This window comes from Pelobates fuscus, chromosome 4 (genome assembly GCF_036172605.1).
Source record: "Pelobates fuscus isolate aPelFus1 chromosome 4, aPelFus1.pri, whole genome shotgun sequence".
Classification (NCBI taxonomy): Eukaryota; Metazoa; Chordata; class Amphibia; order Anura; family Pelobatidae; genus Pelobates; species Pelobates fuscus.
In genome coordinates, this window is record NC_086320.1 from 49216760 (window position 1) to 49236793 (window position 20034).

At 38.1% G+C, this 20034-nt stretch overlaps 1 protein-coding gene across 2 annotated transcripts in view; it reads right to left on the bottom strand.

Moving 5' to 3' along the window:
* LOC134608378 (gastrula zinc finger protein XlCGF17.1-like) overlaps positions 1 to 20034 on the bottom strand; it is a 125884-nt gene that overhangs the window by 102205 nt on the left and 3645 nt on the right. The window contains exon 2 of one of the 2 annotated variants that reach the window (XM_063451145.1): positions 7150 to 7213. The gene's annotated coding sequence lies outside the window, so the exon portion shown is untranslated. Of the gene's footprint in view, positions 1 to 7149; positions 7259 to 20034 lie in introns of both variants that reach the window. The other variant, XM_063451141.1, reaches the window with a different exon arrangement.

Here is a 20034-nt window from a genome sequence, read left to right on the forward strand (position 1 = left end):
CAAGGGGTTTCAGGGTGAGTAACATACCGACCATTGGGAGACGTAAACCAGGGGTCTGTAAGAAATGGACCTCTGTTCTGAATAAATGTTCATTAGATTTTATGTTAATCATCATAGAGGAAGTCAAGGAGGACCTGATTCAGGTTAGGAGAAAAATCACAGATTTAGAGACCAGGCAAGCATTATTGCTAGCATCTCCAGAAGCTTCACCAACATTGCTAAAATTGGAGAACACTGTAAAGATTTAAAAAACGGATCTGGTTAGATTCAAAAGAGACAAACAGGAGAAAGTGACAGCAGACTATAAGGAACACAGGGTCTATAAGTGGCTGAGCGGTACTAGTGACCAACCAAGGTTTGCAAGGAAGAGGAGACCTATCCGCAGACCCAGACATTACACCATTGACAAGACTTCAGGGAATTCCAGTTCAGAGTCTGAACAGAACAATTACCGGGGAACCGTGCAAAGAGATTCCCAAACACAGCCTTTTTTAGAGAATACCAATCGGGATCATTTGGGTATTCAAACCAGGCAGCAAAGCAGAATTACTCATCCAGAAGAAGGACAATTACCAGACGTGGACAGAAGGGCCGCACCTTCTGGGGCAGGAGGAAGACCACCACGCCAGAGGAGATAATGCCCATCTTCAATTTGTCTTCAAGGGTGCTAACATTGGCTGAAAAGACACTTCTAAGTAAGGGATTGTCGTTCGTACACACTGCTCAACCCAACCCACTAGATTGGGAAGTCGAATTATACAAATTCGGCAGAACAATGCGCTTACAAGATTTCTTTAAGAACAAAATTAGTTCTATGGAAGACCAAAGCAATAGATTCAGGAAAAAAAGTACTTTCGATCCGATGCCTAATCAGGCTACCATCAAAACATTTTTAAAGTCAGTTCAAAGGGAATCCACTGACCATTTGAAGATCACCCACCCGCATCACTCTAATTGTTCTAAAGCCGATCGTGAAATTATCAAATCCTTGGCTAAGGCTAAGAATATTGTCATTAGGTCAGCTGACAAGGGTGGGGGAATTGTCATTCAGGACTATGTTAAATATAAATCGGAAGTAATGAGACAACTATCGGACTCGGAGACTTACTGCAGATTGGACGGCGATCCAACGCTACAAGTAAAGCGTCTCATTGATGATATTCTACAAAGGGGCCTTGAACAAGAATTCATTAACCAGGATCTCTGTGATTTTTTACAAAAACTAAATCCCAGGACACCAGTAATCTACACACTCCCGAAAGTCCACAAAAGTCTTCAGGACCCTCCAGGGAGACCAATCGTGTCGGCTGTCGGAGGTATTTTAGAACCATTGGCACAGTGGCTGGACTTCCTGTTCAAGGAAACAATTGAAAACCTTCACACATACATCAAGGACACCCCTAGTTTCATCAAGCTAATTTCTACATTGACACTACCGGCGGGCTTGACATCACTAGTTACTTGTGATGTCAAAAGCCTGTATACAATCATACCTCATGATGAGGGAGTACAGGCTATGAGATCGATCCTTTTAACTTCAAATTCATATAAGGGACCGTCAATAGAATATGTGATGGAACTTCTTGAGCTGGTCTTAACACAAAATTACTTCCGCTTTGAGTGGGGGTGGTATAGACAGTCTGCGGGTACATCAATGGGAGCCGCAATGGCTCCTATGTATGCCAATGGTTATATGTTTGAGTTTGAGTCCAAGTACATATTGGAGCCTTTCAAATATGTCATCTTATTGTACGGTCGTTATATCGACGATATTTTCATGATTATCAAGGGTGACAGTTACATGGCAGAAAGGATGATTCAAACAATCAATTCTTGTACATCGAATGTGGAATTAACCATGACAGTGGATCCACTTACAGTTGATTTTCTGGATGTACGAGTTATGAGAGAAGGCACCAAGTTGGCCTATACTCTATACTCTAAACCAACTGATCGCAACACCCTTTTGCAGGCAAATAGTTTTCACCCCCATGCACTCAAACAATCTTTACCATACTCTCAATTCCTAAGAGTTTTGAGAAACAACTCTGACCACAATAAAGCAACAGAACAAATACGAGATATGTGGGAAAAGTTTCAGCAGCGTGGTTATAATGACCAAACCCTTGGAAAGGCCCTCAACAAGTGCCATTCAACAGTAGTTAGACCAAGAGATTCATCTATGAAGAGATTGGTGTTTCCGACTACCTACACCACAGCATCTTCACAATTCAAGCGAATGGTCGACATGAATTGGAGAATTTTGAGAAATGACATCTCCCTGCCTGAATTATTCCGGCAACCTCCCATGATGTGCTATAGGAGGAACAGAAATCTTAAGGACCTATTGGTAAAGACGGACCCCGTACATTGTTACCAGAATGATCAGAGTTCCACCAATGTGGGTTGCTACAGATGCCTCGGGTGTGTCACCTGTGGACACATGTCACCAGGTAAATTCTTCACCCATCCGCATTCAGGAGTGAAATACAACATAAAGCATCGTATAACTTGCACCACAGATTTTGTAGTATACAAATTAACCTGCCCGTGTGGGCTCACGTACATTGGCAAGACTGATTTACCTCTCCGTGAACGTGTACGCAACCACAGATCAAGTATAAGAGTGGCTTATAGAGATCAAAAATCGGATCTCCCAGTGGCCAAACACTTTTTAGAAAAAGGTCATACATTACCAACTTTGAAACTGATGGCGATTGATCATATACCACTACCAAGGAGGGGAGTTGATCGTAAAAAGATGCTTCTACAACGTGAACTTCACTGGATCAGAACCTTGAGAACAGTACACCCTGATGGTCTCAACGAGAAATATACTCTTTCTGCATTTCTATAAACCAATTGATGGTATCTATGAGAAGAGCAATGCGATGCCCACCCAGGGGGATAGGCATGCATTGGTGGACTTCTCCGATACCCTGGACTCTGTGGTTAAGTAGAGATCAGTCACTAAAGTATACAACATTTTTTGACATATAGTATTATCTTTTTATATATATATATATATATATATATATATATATATATATATATATAATAAATACACAAGATCCAGCGCACTCTCCTATCTACTAAACAGCAACTTCAATGTCGACAGACTTTATTAGTCTGTAAAAGTTTTTTTTAAAAAACACCTAATCTAGGCAAAAAAAATGGGGATTTAGTTACATTATATGATCATACATTGCATAAGCCTGCCACAACGTCAAGCAGCACCCCATTTAAGCATGTTTAGGTGAGTGCAACCATCCCCCCATGTTTCCTATATATATTTGGGAGTCTAGCCAACTCCTTGGTTCTGCACCCCTCCCTGTTACAGGTGCCTCATCTCAGGTCCCTATTTAGCCTTGTACTGCAGAGAGCCTCAGATGGAATTTTTTCCCAAGTAAGTGGTTAATCTCATAAGAGCAGACATTAGACTGTGAGAGTAGGACCTGCCAAAGATGGGGTACATTGACGTTGTGGCAGGCTTATGCAATGTATGATCATATAATGTAACTAAATCCCCATTTTTTTTGCCTAGATTAGGTGTTTTTAAAAAAAACTTTTACAGACTAATAAAGTCTGTCGACATTGAAGTTGCTGTTTAGTAGATAGGAGAGTGCGCTGGATCTTGTGTATTTATTGTATAATATGGCCCCCAGCAGCACCCCATTTAAGCATGTTTAGGTGAGTGCAACCATCCCCCCATGTTTCCTATATATATATATATATATATATATATATATATATATATATATATATATATATATATATATATATATACTGAGTACCCTAGATTAGGTATTTCCTAAATTTGGCTGGATCTATGTACAAGTCAGTAAGTGAGAGGTAATGTTTTTGCCCTTTTTCTGTTGGCTTCATGTCTGTTTAATCTTATACATCCGGTTTTGTGAGTCTAACACTTTAATTAATTTTATTTTAGTCCAGTAGATCGTTTTTCATTTGCATAGTTCTTTATGTCTCTGTTCCGTTCATATCCACTGAAAACGCTAAGGTGTAATTGTTTTTAACTGGTATATTCATTCTACGTTCCTGTGTTTACAGGTCGTCGTGGTAACGACCCCTGGCCGCGTCATTGAACGTGACGCCGTGCAGCTGCTGACGTTTTCGGGTAGCCCGCGGCAGTCCCGGTCCGTGCGTCCATGGAGTCGGTTGTAACACAGGTGTGTTGAGTAAATATCTTATTTTATGCTATATATGTGGGTTTATTTGTTTGTACAGTGTATCCTGACGAAAGCTTGAGGGGATCAAGCTGAAACGTTGATTTTCGCTGTTTTAGTTTAAAGGTAAATAAAAGTTAATTTTTACTAAGCCCTTGGAGTGCTATCTTGAATATTTTTTCTATATATATATATATATATATATATATATATATATATATATATATATATATACACACATATATATATACACACATATATATTTACAGATATCAAAAAACATAGCTGTATACAAAACATCAGTATGATACACAATACACATTTGGAAATTACACACGTATATAAAATGTAACAAAGGGTTTCACATTCGTCAAAGGGTTATTCACTAAAACATTTTCATTTTAGGAAGTAAAAATCTAAATTGTGTAATTTAGACCACAATAGCAGATTTGAAAAATCCAACTTAGCTATAGTTACAGCTTGACAATTGTAGCCTAATTTTTGGAATTATTAAATTATTAGTTTAGTGGATAACACTGGCTTTCTCAGAGTCTTTGGTGTCCTGGTGTAAAACTATATCCAACGCAGAGTGCACTCATAGGATTGAGGACTGAACAAAATAACATTTATTTAACCCCTTCAGGACGGAGTCAACAGTGCACGTTCTGATCAAAACAAAACGTAAACAAAAACTGGAATTTGCGCTATATTTCTGTTCACCCGTAGTTCCCCTCTTTCATATTATATGCACCCACACTTATTATATATCATTTTGTTCAGGAGAAACAGGGCTTTAATTTATCATTAACTATTCATATATGGAACATAATTCATTATGAATAAAATTTTAAAAAAATGTGAGAAAATAAGATTTTTTTTTAAATTTGTATTTCCGTCTGACATTTTAGCTGTGAATGTCATAATACAGTTAGGTTTTACTGCACAAAAATGCACATATTTGTAATCAGCGATGTCTCACGAGTACAACAGTATCCCCCATTAACAGGTTTTATGGTGTTTTGGAAAGTTACAGGGTCAAATATAGAACGTTCCATTTTCAAATAGAAATTTGCCAGATTGGTAATGTTACCTTTGAGACGGTGTGGTAGCCCAGCAATGAGAATTACCCCCATAATGGCATACCATTTGAAAAAGTAGACAACCAAAGGTATTGAAAGTGGGGTATGTTTAGTCTTTTTTAGTAGCCACTTAGTCACTAACACTGGCCAAAGTTAGCGTTCATATTTGTTTTTGTGTTAAAAAAGCAAAAAACGAATATTTGGCCAGTGTTTGTGACTAAGTGGCTACTAAGAAAGACTGGACATACCCCACTTGCAATACCTTGGGTTGTCTACTTTTGCAAATGGTATGCCATCATGGGGGTAATTCTCATTCCTGGGCTACCATACGCTCTCAAAGGCAACATAGCCAATCTGGCAAATTTCAATATCAAAAAAATTAAATGCAAGCCTTATATGTGACTCTCTAACTTTCCAAAACACCATGAAACCTGTACATGGGGGGTACTGTTATTCTCGGGAGACTTCACTAAACACAAATATTAGTGTTTTAAAACAGTAAAACATATTACAACAATAATATAGTCCATAAAAGTGCCGTTCGTTTGTAAAAAAATGCAAAAAACGTAACTTTTACTTAAAATATCATCGTTGTAATACAATTTACCAATTTGAAACACTAATATTTGAGTTCAGCGAAGTCTCCCGAGTAAAACAGTACCCCTCATGTACAGGTTTAATGTTGTCTTTGAGAGTTACAGGGTCAAATATAGCGCTTGCGAATTAAATTCTCAGCACTTTCTCCCTGTGTTGTCAGGTATGTCAATCAAATTTTAATTAATCAAATCACCTAATTATGTTAAAAGATTACTTAAATAGACACGTAGAATTTTAATATATATGCATTTATAGGTATTTAAATTCTACGTGTATACTAATGTAATCTTTTATGTATAATATATATATATTTGCAGTTATTTGCATTTTATATATAGATAGATATATATGTATAGAATGTCATTCTAAGTGTATTTTGTTACCAATATATATATATATATATATAAATAAAATACAGTTAGAATGAAATTACATATGTATATATAATTTATATTAAATTTTGTTTCAATATTTTATTTATTAATTTTATTATTTATTATTGTAGTTATACGTATTTATATATATAATATATGTGTATATATAATATATGTATATTATATATATATGTAACGTCATTCTAAGTGTATTTTAATACTAATATATGTACTTATATTAGTATTAAAATACACTATGTATGACGTTATATATATTTTTATTTTTAAACATGTTTAATAATTTTTTTTTACACTACCTACCAGCAGGGGGACTGTCTAAGCTATAGGGGGCCATGTGATCGCTCTTTGAGAGCGATCACATGGCCCCCGGGGGCCTGATTTGCCGTGGGGGGCTGCCTGGGCTGTGAGGCAGTCCTTCCGAAGCAGAGCGCCGGGAAGGTAAGTATCCCGGGCGCTCCAGGGCTCAAAGCCGTTACGGCGTTCTATGCAGTCACAGCGGCTTTAAAGCCCACTTAAAGCGTGACGGCATAGAACGTCGTAACGGCGTTAAATCAGACACGCAGCAGCATTCAGTCAATGTTTCACTCCCATTACTGGACTATTCAAGGATATGGGGATGAAACGTTGATGTAAGATGTTACACATCGGATTAGAATAACGCAGCTCTTTTGTTTATTTTTAAGTTCTCCTTCTTGTGGGGTAAATAATTTTCATTATTTTGGCTTTTCCCATCTGTATATCTGTCACAGGTGCCATAATTAATATTAGTGCTGGTATAAAATATGTCCAGGGCTGCTTTTTATTCCTAGTCCGGCCCTGGTCCCAGATATAAATATGTCCTCTGATGAGAAATATTTCCTGTAAAGGGGAAGGGTGTGTGTGAGATTTTCTTACCCAGAGAGCAGAGGGTCTGGTAATTCTCCACCACTAGATCTTCTTGATTTAAACAGTCCCACTCCTTTGCAGAAAAGTAAATGTCCTCTTTCTCAAACTCAGATTGTTCCTAAATAACACATTATTCACATTATTACAAATCAGTGTTCTCCAATTTAACATACAGCTATCCTCTCGGCTGCACCATCTCCTCCCCTCCATGCAGCCCCCTTACTTCTCTCCCCATGTGAAAGGGTTAAACATTCTCCTTTGCTGCAATGCCCCTCAACTACACTTCCTGAGTCACAAAATATGTCCTGCTACAGTGTTCCTAGCTAAAGCCATTTCTAAACAGTTTTAGCATTAGGTAAGCTTTGTAAATAAGATACGAACACAGTAAAAAGAACCAAACATTCTCGTTATAATGTAGAAAAGGTAACCCCTCTCATTATAATAATAAATCTTGTTCTGCAATATGATTACACAAAATGAAAATCTATAAACTTCTCTTTGCAAGCATTTATTAACCATTGGTTTGTTCTAATAATTTGGTATGCTTTGAACTTCCATCTGGTTTAGTGTAGCATAAAAGGGGACATACTAAAAGGAATGACAGATTGGAATGCCCATAGACTTTAACAAGGCAGTGGAATGCCCATAGAGAATAATGGACATAAAAGGAATGCCCATAGAGAATAATGGAAACAAAAGATTTCAATTGGAGACAAAACTATTACACATATGAAATAAATATTTTGCCACAATACTCTCCAGATTCAGTGTCAATTTTTGAAATTGAGATTAAGTGGGATTATCATTGTTTTCTATGGAATGACAATGGTGAATGACTAAAGAGAATGCCCATAGACTATAATGGGAGGCAACACATAAACTCATTTGCAGGTAAATCTGTGTAATGTAGCAAATTCATCTTTACCACAGGTGTTCCCCAAGTACAGCAGTAGATTGTAAAATGAAAAGTAACTGGGATTATAGCTTTTTTCTATGGAATGATAGGTAAATGATGCAATGGAATGCCCATAGAGTATAATGGGAAGCAATATGTGACTTGGAATCTGAACCGTGAAACATATCAAGTAAATATTTTGCAGGCATACTCTGCGAGTTCAGTGTCAATTTTTAAAATTGAGATTAAGTGGGATTATCATTGTTTTCTATGGAATGACAATGGTGAATGACTAAAGAGAATGCCCATAGACTATAATGAGAGGCAACACATAAACTCATTTGCAGGTAAATCTGTGTTATGTAGCAAATTCATCTTTACCACAGGTGTTCCCCAAGTACATCAGTAGATTGTAAAATGAAAAGTAACTGGGATTATAGTTCTTTTCTATGGAATGACAGGTAAATGATACAATGGAATGCCCATAGACTATAATGGGAAGCAATATGTGACTTGGAATCTGAACCGTGAAACATATCAAGTAAATATTTTGCAGGCATACTCTGCGAGTTCAGTGTCAATTTTTAAAATTGAGATTAAGTGGGATTATCATTGTTTTCTATGGAATGACAATGGTGAATGACTAAAGAGAATGCCCATAGACTATAATGAGAGGCAACACATAAACTCATTTGCAGGTAAATCTGGGTAATGTAGCAAATTCATCTTTACCACAGGTGTTCCCCAAATACAGCAGTAGATTGTCAAATTAAAAGTAACTGGGATTATAGCTCTTTTCTATGGAATGACAGGTAAATGATAAAATGGAATGCCCATAGACTATAATGGGAAGCAATATGTGACTTGGAATTTGAACCATGAAACATATCAAGTAAATCTTTTGCAGGCATACTCTGCAAGTTCAGTGTCAATTTTTAAAATTGAGATTAAGTGGGATTATCATTATTTTCTATAGAATGACAATGGTGAATGACTAAAAGAGAATGCCCATAGAGTATAATGGGAGGCAACATATAAACTAATTTGCAGGTAAATCTGTGTTATGTAGCAAATTCATCTTTACCACAGGTGTTCCCCAAGTACATCAGTAGATTGTAAAATGAAAAGTAACTGGGATTATAGTTCTTTTCTATGGAATGACAGGTAAATGATACAATGGAATGCCCATAGACTATAATGGGAAGCAATATGAGACTTGGAATCTGAACCGTGAAACATATCAAGTAAATCTTTTGCAGGCATACTCTGCAAGTTCAGTGTCAATTTTTGAAAATTGAGATTAAGTGGGATTATCATTGTTTTCTATAGAATGACAATGGTGAATGACTAAAGAGAATGCCCATAGACTATAATGGGAGGCAACACATGAACTAATTTGCAGGTAAATATGTGTAATGTAGCAAATTCATCTTTACCACAGGTGTTCCCCAAGTACAGCAGTAGATTGTCAAATTAAAAATAACTGGGATTATAGCTCTTTTCTATGGAATGACAGGTAAATGATACAATGGAATGCCCATAGACTATAATGGGAAGCAATATGTGACTTGGAATCTGAACCGTGAAACATATCAAGTAAATCTTTTGCAGGCATACTCTGCGAGTTCAGTGTTAATTTTTAAAATTGAGATTAAGTGGGATTATCATTGTTTTCTATGGAATGACAATGGTGAATGACTAAAGAGAATGCCCATAGACTATAATGGGAGGCAACACATAAACTCATTTGCAGGTAAATATGTGTAATGTAGCAAATTCATCTTTACCACAGGTGTTCCCCAAGTACAGCAGTAGATTGTAAAATTAAAAATAACTGGGATTATAGCTCTTTTCTATGGAATGACAGGTAAATGATACAATGGAATGCCCATAGACTATAATGGGAAGCAATATGTGACTTGGAATCTGAACCGTGAAACATATCAAGTAAATCTTTTGCAGGCATACTCTGCGAGTCACATTCTAGGTTTCTAATTTTCTTTGTTAACTCACTGAGGGTTATTTTATATATATATATATATATATATATATATATATATATATATGTGTGTGTGTGTGTGGGAGTGTGCTGTGTGTGTGAGCGAGGGTGCTGTGTGTGGGGATCCTTTCTTCCTGGGGTGGGGAGCCATGCTTCCTTCCCTGGTGGTCCAGTGGTGAGAGTGAACTCTAACCTCGCGATAGGACCCGGCGGAGCTGCTGGCTAGAGCTCCGCCGGTACTCTCTCCTGCCTCCCTCCTTCCCTCCCCAGCCCGCGGCCGCATCTCAATGTCTCTGGGCCGGTGTGGGAGATCTTTGATCTCCCCACCGGTCCATGGAGACGCACAGCAGGGTTGGCGCTTGGATAGCGCTGGCCCTGCAGGGGCTGGCAGGGGAGATTTCCCCTGCCGGCCTCGGCCCCACGGCCATCGCGGCCCACCGGGCATTTGCCTGGTGTGCCCGATGGCCAGTCCGGGCCTGCTATACAGGGAGTGCAGAATTATTAGGTAAGTTGTATTTTTGAGGATTAATTTTATTATTGAACAACAACCATGTTCTCAATGAACCCAAAAAACTCATTAATATCAAAGCTGAATATTTTTGGAAGTAGTTTTTAGTTTGTTTTTAGTTATAGCTATTTTAGGGGGATATCTGTGTGTGCAGGTGACTATTACTGTGCATAATTATTAGGCAACTTAACAAAAACCAAATATATACCCATTTCAATTATTTATTTTTACCAGTGAAACCAATATAACATCTCAACATTCACAAATATACATTTCTGACATTCAAAAACATGACAAAAACAAATCAGTGACCAATATAGCCACCTTTCTTTGCAAGGACACTCAAAAGCCTGCCATACATGGATTCTGTCAGTGTTTTGATCTGTTCACCATCAACATTGCGTGCAGCAGCAACCACAGCCTCCCAGACACTGTTCAGAGAGGTGTACTGTTTTCCCTCTTTGTAAATCTCACATTTGATGATGGACCACAGGTTCTCAATGGGGTTCAGATCAGGTGAACAAGGAGGCCATGTCATTAGATTTTCTTCTTTTATACCCTTTCTTGCCAGCCACGCTGTGGAGTACTTGGACGCGTGTGATGGAGCATTGTCCTGCATGAAAATCATGTTTTTCTTGAAGGATGCAGACTTCTTCCTGTACCACTGCTTGAAGAAGGTGTCTTCCAGAAACTGGGAGTTGAGCTTGACTCCATCCTCAACCCGAAAAGGCCCCACAAGCTCATCTTTGATGATACCAGCCCAAACCAGTATTCCACCTCCACCTTGCTGGCGTCTGAGTCGGACTGGAGCTCTCTGCCCTTTACCAATCCATCCATCTGGCCCATCAAGACTCACTATCATTTCATCAGTCCATAAAACCTTAGAAAAATCAGTCTTGAGATATTTCTTGGCCCAGTCTTGACGTTTCAGCTTGTGTGTCTTGTTCAGTGGTGGTGTCTTTCAGCCTTTCTTACCTTGGCCATGTCTCTGAGTATTGCACACCTTGTGCTTTTGGGCACTCCAGTGATGTTGCAGCTCTGAAATATGGCCAAACTGGTGGCAAGTGGCATCTTGGCAGCTGCACGCTTGACTTTTCTCAGTTCATGGGCAGTTATTTTGCGCCTTGGTTTCTCCACACGCTTCTTGCGACCCTGTTGACTATTTTGAATGAAACGCTTGATTGTTCGATGATCACGCTTCAGAAGCTTTGCAATTTTAAGAGTGCTGCATCCCTCTGCAAGATATCTCACTATTTTTGACTTTTCTGAGCCTGTCAAGTCCTTCTTTTGACCCATTTTGCCAAAGGAAAGGAAGTTGCCTAATAATTATGCACACCTGATATAGGGTGTTGATGTCATTAGACCACACCCCTTCTCATTACAGAGATGCACATCACCTAATATGCTTAATTGGTAGTAGGCTTTCGAGCCTATACAGCTTGGAGTAAGACGATATGCATAAAGAGGATGATGTGGTCAAAATACTAATTTGCCTAATAATTCTGCACACAGTGTAGACAACCAGATCACTTCATCTGTTTTAAGTGTCTCTATATTGTAAGCTTGTCTGAGCAGGATCCTCATCAACCTATTGTTCATGTAAGACTTTATAATTGTCTAATTTAATTAAATTTCCTTCTTTTCTAATATTGTAAAGCGCTGTGAAATAAGTTGGAGCTATATAAATACCAATAATAAGTGGTTTGGTACATTGCTGTTTAGCTATGTGAGCTATGTTTTGTTTCCATTGGCTAATCCAGTTGTTCCCAAACATTTTAGGTTAAAGGTGCCCTTAATATTTCAGTATTTTCCCAGGGCACCCCAAGTCAAAATTTCTAGGTTGTATACAGGGCCGCCGTCAGAAATTTTAAGGCCCCTAACTTAGCTGCGTGTCTGGGCCCCTGGGAGCCCGCATCCAAGCCCGCCCACAGGAATACACACACACACAGACACAAACACACGCACTGATACAAAAGGACACAGATACACACAAAGATACATACTAACAGACACGCATACTGAAATAGACATACACGCATATAGGCATACATACTGACACACATATACAGACACACAGGCATACATATTGACAGACAGACACATAATAACATACATACTGTCAGGATCCCGCGGGCGGCTGCGAGGGGAGGCTGCAGTCCGCTCGCGGCACTCACCCTCCAGCCGTCCGCGGGTCCTTTCCCGGCATACGCTCGCTGGGCGGCATCCTCCCAGCCTCGGATGCCGCCCGCGTCCTCCTTTCCGTCCCCCAGCGGCAGCATGCATGACGCTGAATGCTGGGGGACCGCCCACTCTTGTACACACCGCGGTCAGCCACCTGACCCGGCGTTAAAGACACAGTACGACAATCACAGTGGGAGACATAGATATCTCCCACGTGTGATTGTTAATTCTGATTGGAAGTTATCCAATCAGAATTAACCACAGGGTTGAAATACTTACCTTTCCTGTTCCTCCCTGCCCTGTTGTGGTCTTTGCTTACTAGTATTGATACTGAACATGTGTTTCTGGTTACGTACTCTCTGGCTTGTTAAACTGACTTTGTGACTTTCTCCTACCCTTTGACCTCGGCTTGTTTCTCGTTATCCTGTCTTCTGGTTCCCCTTAATTGGCCCTTCTCCTGACTATTCTGTGTGTGCTTAGCCCGGCCACTCTAAGGTCCGGTACGGCACCCTTTCTGTGTGTGTGTTAGCGTGTTAGGTTCTCCGAATCGTGACACATACAGACACACACACGCATAAGGACATACAGACACTGACATACATACATTTATACTGGCATACATTGACAGTGGCATGCATACATACTGACAGACATAGATACATGCATACTGACATACATGCATGCATACAGACATACATGCATACAGACACTGATATCCATACACACACACACAGACATACATTCATAATGACATACATTGGTACTGGTATACATACATATATGCATACTGACATGCATGCATACAGACACTGACATCCATACATACACACAAACATATTCATACAGACATACATTGATACTCATACATACATATATACATACTGACAGACCTACATATATACACATACTGACAGACGTACATACATACTGACAGACATACACACTGACACAGACAGCTCATTTGTCAGCCACCCTCCTGTTTCTTACCGTTTCTTTGCAGGAGGGTGACTGGGGCTGATGGGAGTCAGCGTGGCTCTCCCTCTTCAAGGCCTCCATGCTGCCTCTCCTCCTGCGCAGAGTGAGCTGGGAGGAAGTGACCGGCCGTCACTTCCTCCGAGCACCACTTGCGTTGCGGCTGCATTTATTTTTTCTTCAAGGGGCCCTGTCGCGCTATTACACGGTCACAGTGCTGACAGTGCCCCTGAAGATATAGGGCCCATCGGGTGGCACTAAGTGCATGGGCCACCCAATGGGCCCCATTAGCGTGCGGGCCCCGGTACAACTGCACCGGCGGCAGTTCCGTCGCTACACGTGTGGCTTGGGCAATTTCAAGAATTTACACTGAACCTTCATGGTTCAGAGTCCAAGTCACATATTGCTTCTCATTATACTCTATGGGCATTCCATTGTATCATTTACCTGTCATTCCATAGAAAAAAGCTATAATCCCAGTTACTTTTTATTTTACAATCTACTGATGTACTTGGGGAACACCTGTGGTAAAGATGAATTTGCTACATTACACATATTTACCTGCAAATGAGTTTATGTGTTGCCTCCCATTATAGTCTATGGGCATTCTCTTTAGTCATTCACCATTGTCATTCTATAGAAAACAATGATAATCCCACTTAATCTCAATTTTAAAAATTGACACTGAACTCGCAGTGTATGCCTGCAAAAGATTTACTTGATATGTTTCACGATTCAGATTCCAAGTCACATATTGCTTCCCATTATAGTCTATGGGCATTCCATTTTATCATTTACCTGTCATTCCATAGAAAAGAGGTATAATCCCAGTTACTTTTAATTTTACAATCTACTGCTGTACATGGGGAACACCTGTGCTAAAGATTAATTTTCTACATTACACAGATTTACCTGCAAATGAGTTTATGTGTTGCCTCCCATTATAGTCTATGGGCATTCTCTTTAGTCATTCACCATTGTCATTCCATAGAAAACAATGATAATCCCACTTAATCTCAATTTTAAAAATTGACACTGAACTCGCAGAGTATGCCTGCAAAAGATTTACTTGATATGTTTCACGGTTCAGATTCCAAGTCACATATTGCTTCCCATTATAGTCTATGGGCATTCCATTGTATCATTTACCTGTCATTCCATAGAAAAGAGCAATAATCCCAGTTATTTTTAATTTTACAATCTACTGATGTACTTGGGGAACACCTGTGGTAAAGATGAATTTGCTACATTACACATATTTACCTGCAAATTAGTTTATTTGTTGCCTCCCATTATAGTCTATGGGCATTCTCTTTAGTCATTCACCATTGTCATTCTATAGAAAACAATGATAGTCCCACTTAATCTCAATTTTAAAAATTGACACTGAACTCGCAGTGTATGCCTGCAAAAGATTTACTTGATATGTTTCACGATTCAGATTCCAAGTCACATATTGCTTCCCATTATAGTCTATGGTCATTCCATTGTATCATTTACCTGTCATTCCATAGAAAAGAGCTATAATCCCAGTTACTTTTAATTTTACAATCTACTGCTGTTCTTGGGGAACACCTGTGGTAAAGATGAATTTGCTACATTACACATATTTACCTGCAAATGAGTTTATGTGTTGCCTCCCATTATAGTCTATGGGCATTCTCTTTAGTCATTCACCATTGTCATTCCATAGAAAACAATGATAATCCCACTTAATCTCAATTTTAAAAATTAACACTGAACTCGCAGAGTATGCCTGCAAAAGATTTACTTGATATGTTTCACGGTTCAGATTCCAAGTCACATATTGCTTCCCATTATAGTCTATGGGCATTCCATTGTATCATTTACCTGTCATTCCATAGAAAAGAGCTATAATCCCAGTTATTTTTAATTTTACAATCTACTGCTGTACTTGGGGAACACCTGTGGTAAAGATGAATTTGCTACATTACACATATTTACCTGCAAATGAGTTTATGTGTTGCCTCCCATTATAGTCTATGGGCATTCTCTTTAGTCATTCACCATTGTCATTCTATAGAAAACAATGATAATCCCACTTAATCTCAATTTTAAAAATTGACACTGAACTCGCAGAGTATGCCTGCAAAAGATTTACTTGATATGTTTCACGGTTCAGATTCCAAGTCACATATTGCTTCCCATTATAGTCTATGGGCATTCCATTTTATCATTTACCTGTCATTCCATAGAAAAGAGCTATAATCCCAGTTACTTTTAATTTGACAATCTACTGCTGTACATGGGGAACACCTGTGCTAAAGATTAATTTTCTACATTACACAGATTTACCTGCAAATGAGTTTATGTGTTGCCTCCCATTATAGTCTATGGGCATTCTCTTTAGTCATTCACCATTGTCATTCCATAGAAAACAATGATAATCCCACTTAATCTCAATTTTAAAAATTGCCACTGAACTCGCAGAGTATGCCTGCAAAATATTTACTTGATATGTTTCACGGTTCAGATTCCAAGTCACATATTGCTTCCCATTATAGTCTATGGTCATTCCATTGTATCATTTACCTGTCATTCCATAGAAAAGAGCTATAATCCCAGTTACTTTTAATTTGACAATCTACTGCTGTACTTGGGGAACACCTGTGGTAAAGATGAATTTGCTACATTACACATATTTACCTGCAAATGAGTTTATGTGTTGCCTCCCATTATAGTCTATGGGCATTCTCTTTAGTCATTCACCATTGTCATTCCATAGAAAACAATGATAATCCCACTTAATCTCAATTTTAAAAATTGACACTGAACTCGCAGAGTATGCCTGCAAAAGATTTACTTGATATGTTTCACGGTTCAGATTCCAAGTCACATATTGCTTCCCATTATAGTCTATGGGCATTCCATTGTATCATTTACCTGTCATTCCATAGAAAAGAGCTATAATCCCAGTTATTTTTAATTTTACAATCTACTGATGTACTTGGGGAACACCTGTGGTAAAGATGAATTTGCTACATTACACATATTTACCTGCAAATTAGTTTATTTGTTGCCTCCCATTATAGTCTATGGGCATTCTCTTTAGTCATTCACCATTGTCATTCTATAGAAAACAATGATAATCCCACTTAATCTCAATTTTAAAAATTGACACTGAACTCGCAGTGTATGCCTGCAAAAGATTTACTTGATATGTTTCACGATTCAGATTCCAAGTCACATATTGCTTCCCATTATAGTCTATGGTCATTCCATTGTATCATTTACCTGTCATTCCATAGAAAAGAGCTATAATCCCAGTTACTTTTAATTTTACAATCTACTGCTGTTCTTGGGGAACACCTGTGGTAAAGATGAATTTGCTACATTACACATATTTACCTGCAAATTAGTTTATGTGTTGCCTCCCATTATAGTCTATGGGCATTCTCTTTAGTCATTCACCATTGTAATTCCATAGAAAACAATGATAATCCCACTTAATCTCAATTTTAAAAATTAACACTGAACTCGCAGAGTATGCCTGCAAAATATTTACTTGATATGTTTCACGGTTCAGATTCCAAGTCACATATTGCTTCCCATTATAGTCTATGGGCATTCCATTGTATCATTTACCTGTCATTCCATAGAAAAGAGCTATAATCCCAGTTATTTTTAATTTTACAATCTACTGCTGTACTTGGGGAACACCTGTGGTAAAGATGAATTTGCTACATTATACATATTTACCTGCAAATGAGTTTATGTGTTGCCTCCCATTATAGTCTATGGGCATTCTCTTTAGTCATTCACCATTGTCATTCCATAGAAAACAATGATAATCCCACTTAATCTCAATTTTAAAAATTGACACTGAACTCGCAGTGTATGCCTGCAAAAGATTTACTTGATATGTTTCACGATTCAGATTCCAAGTCACATATTGCTTCCCATTATACTCTATGGGCATTCCATTGCATCATTTACCTATCATTCCATAGAAAAAAGCTATAATCCCAGTTACTTTTAATTTGACAATCTACTGCTGTACTTGGGGAACACCTGTGGTAAAGATGAATTTGCTACATTACACATATTTACCTGCAAATGAGTTTATGTGTTGCCTCCCATTATAGTCTATGGGCATTCTCTTTAGTCATTCACCATTGTCATTCCATAGAAAACAATGATAATCCCACTTAATCTCAATTTTAAAAATTGACACTGAACTCGCAGAGTATGCCTGCAAAAGATTTACTTGATATGTTTCACGGTTCAGATTCCAAGTCACATATTGCTTCCCATTATAGTCTATGGGCATTCCATTGTATCATTTACCTGTCATTCCATAGAAAAGAGCTATAATCCCAGTTATTTTTAATTTTACAATCTACTGATGTACTTGGGGAACACCTGTGGTAAAGATGAATTTGCTACATTACACATATTTACCTGCAAATTAGTTTATTTTTTGCCTCCCATTATAGTCTATGGGCATTCTCTTTAGTCATTCACCATTGTCATTCTATAGAAAACAATGATAATCCCACTTAATCTCAATTTTAAAAATTGACACTGAACTCGCAGTGTATGCCTGCAAAAGATTTACTTGATATGTTTCACGATTCAGATTCCAAGTCACATATTGCTTCCCATTATAGTCTATGGTCATTCCATTGTATCATTTACCTGTCATTCCATAGAAAAGAGCTATAATCCCAGTTACTTTTAATTTTACAATCTACTGCTGTTCTTGGGGAACACCTGTGGTAAAGATGAATTTGCTACATTACACATATTTACCTGCAAATGAGTTTATGTGTTGCCTCCCATTATAGTCTATGGGCATTCTCTTTAGTCATTCACCATTGTCATTCCATAGAAAACAATGATAATCCCACTTAATCTCAATTTTAAAAATTAACACTGAACTCGCAGAGTATGCCTGCAAAAGATTTACTTGATATGTTTCACGGTTCAGATTCCAAGTCACATATTGCTTCCCATTATAGTCTATGGGCATTCCATTGTATCATTTACCTGTCATTCCATAGAAAAGAGCTATAATCCCAGTTATTTTTAATTTTACAATCTACTGCTGTACTTGGGGAACACCTGTGGTAAAGATGAATTTGCTACATTACACAGATTTACCTGCAAATGAGTTTATGTGTTGCCTCCCATTATAGTCTATGGGCATTCTCTTTAGTCATTCACCATTGTCATTCCATAGAAAACAATGATAATCCCACTTAATCTCAATTTTAAAAATTGCCACTGAACTCGCAGAGTATGCCTGCAAAATATTTACTTGATATGTTTCACGGTTCAGATTTCAAGTCACATATTGCTTCCCATTATAGTCTATGGTCATTCCATTGTATCATTTACCTGTCATTCCATAGAAAAGAGCTATAATCCCAGTTACTTTTAATTTGACAATCTACTGCTGTACTTGGGGAACACCTGTGGTAAAGATGAATTTGCTACATTACACATATTTACCTGCAAATGAGTTTATGTGTTGCCTCCCATTATAGTCTATGGGCATTCTCTTTAGTCATTCACCATTGTCATTCCATAGAAAACAATGATAATCCCACTTAATCTCAATTTTAAAAATTGACACTGAACTCGCAGAGTATGCCTGCAAAAGATTTACTTGATATGTTTCACGGTTCAGATTCCAAGTCACATATTGCTTCCCATTATAGTCTATGGGCATTCCATTGTATCATTTACCTGTCATTCCATAGAAAAGAGCTATAATCCCAGTTATTTTTAATTTGACAATCTACTGCTGTACTTGGGGAACACCTGTGGTAAAGATGAATTTGCTACATTACACATATTTACCTGCAAATGAGTTTATGTGTTGCCTCCCATTATAGTCTATGGGCATTCTCTTTAGTCATTCACCATTGTCATTCTATAGAAAACAATGATAATCCCACTTAATCTCAATTTTAAAAATTGACACTGAACTCGCAGAGTATGCCTGCAAAAGATTTACTTGATATGTTTCACGGTTCAGATTCCAAGTCACATATTGCTTCCCATTATAGTCTATGGGCATTCCATTGTATCATTTACCTGTCATTCCATAGAAAAGAGCTATAATCCCAGTTACTTTTAATTTGACAATCTACTGCTGTACTTGGGGAACACCTGTGGTAAAGATGAATTTGCTACATTACACATATTTACCTGCAAATGAGTTTATGTGTTGCCTCCCATTATAGTCTATGGGCATTCTCTTTAGTCATTCACCATTGTCATTCTATAGAAAACAATGATAATCCCACTTAATCTCAATTTCAAAAATTGACACTGAATCTGGAGATTATTGTGGCAAAAGATTCATTTCAT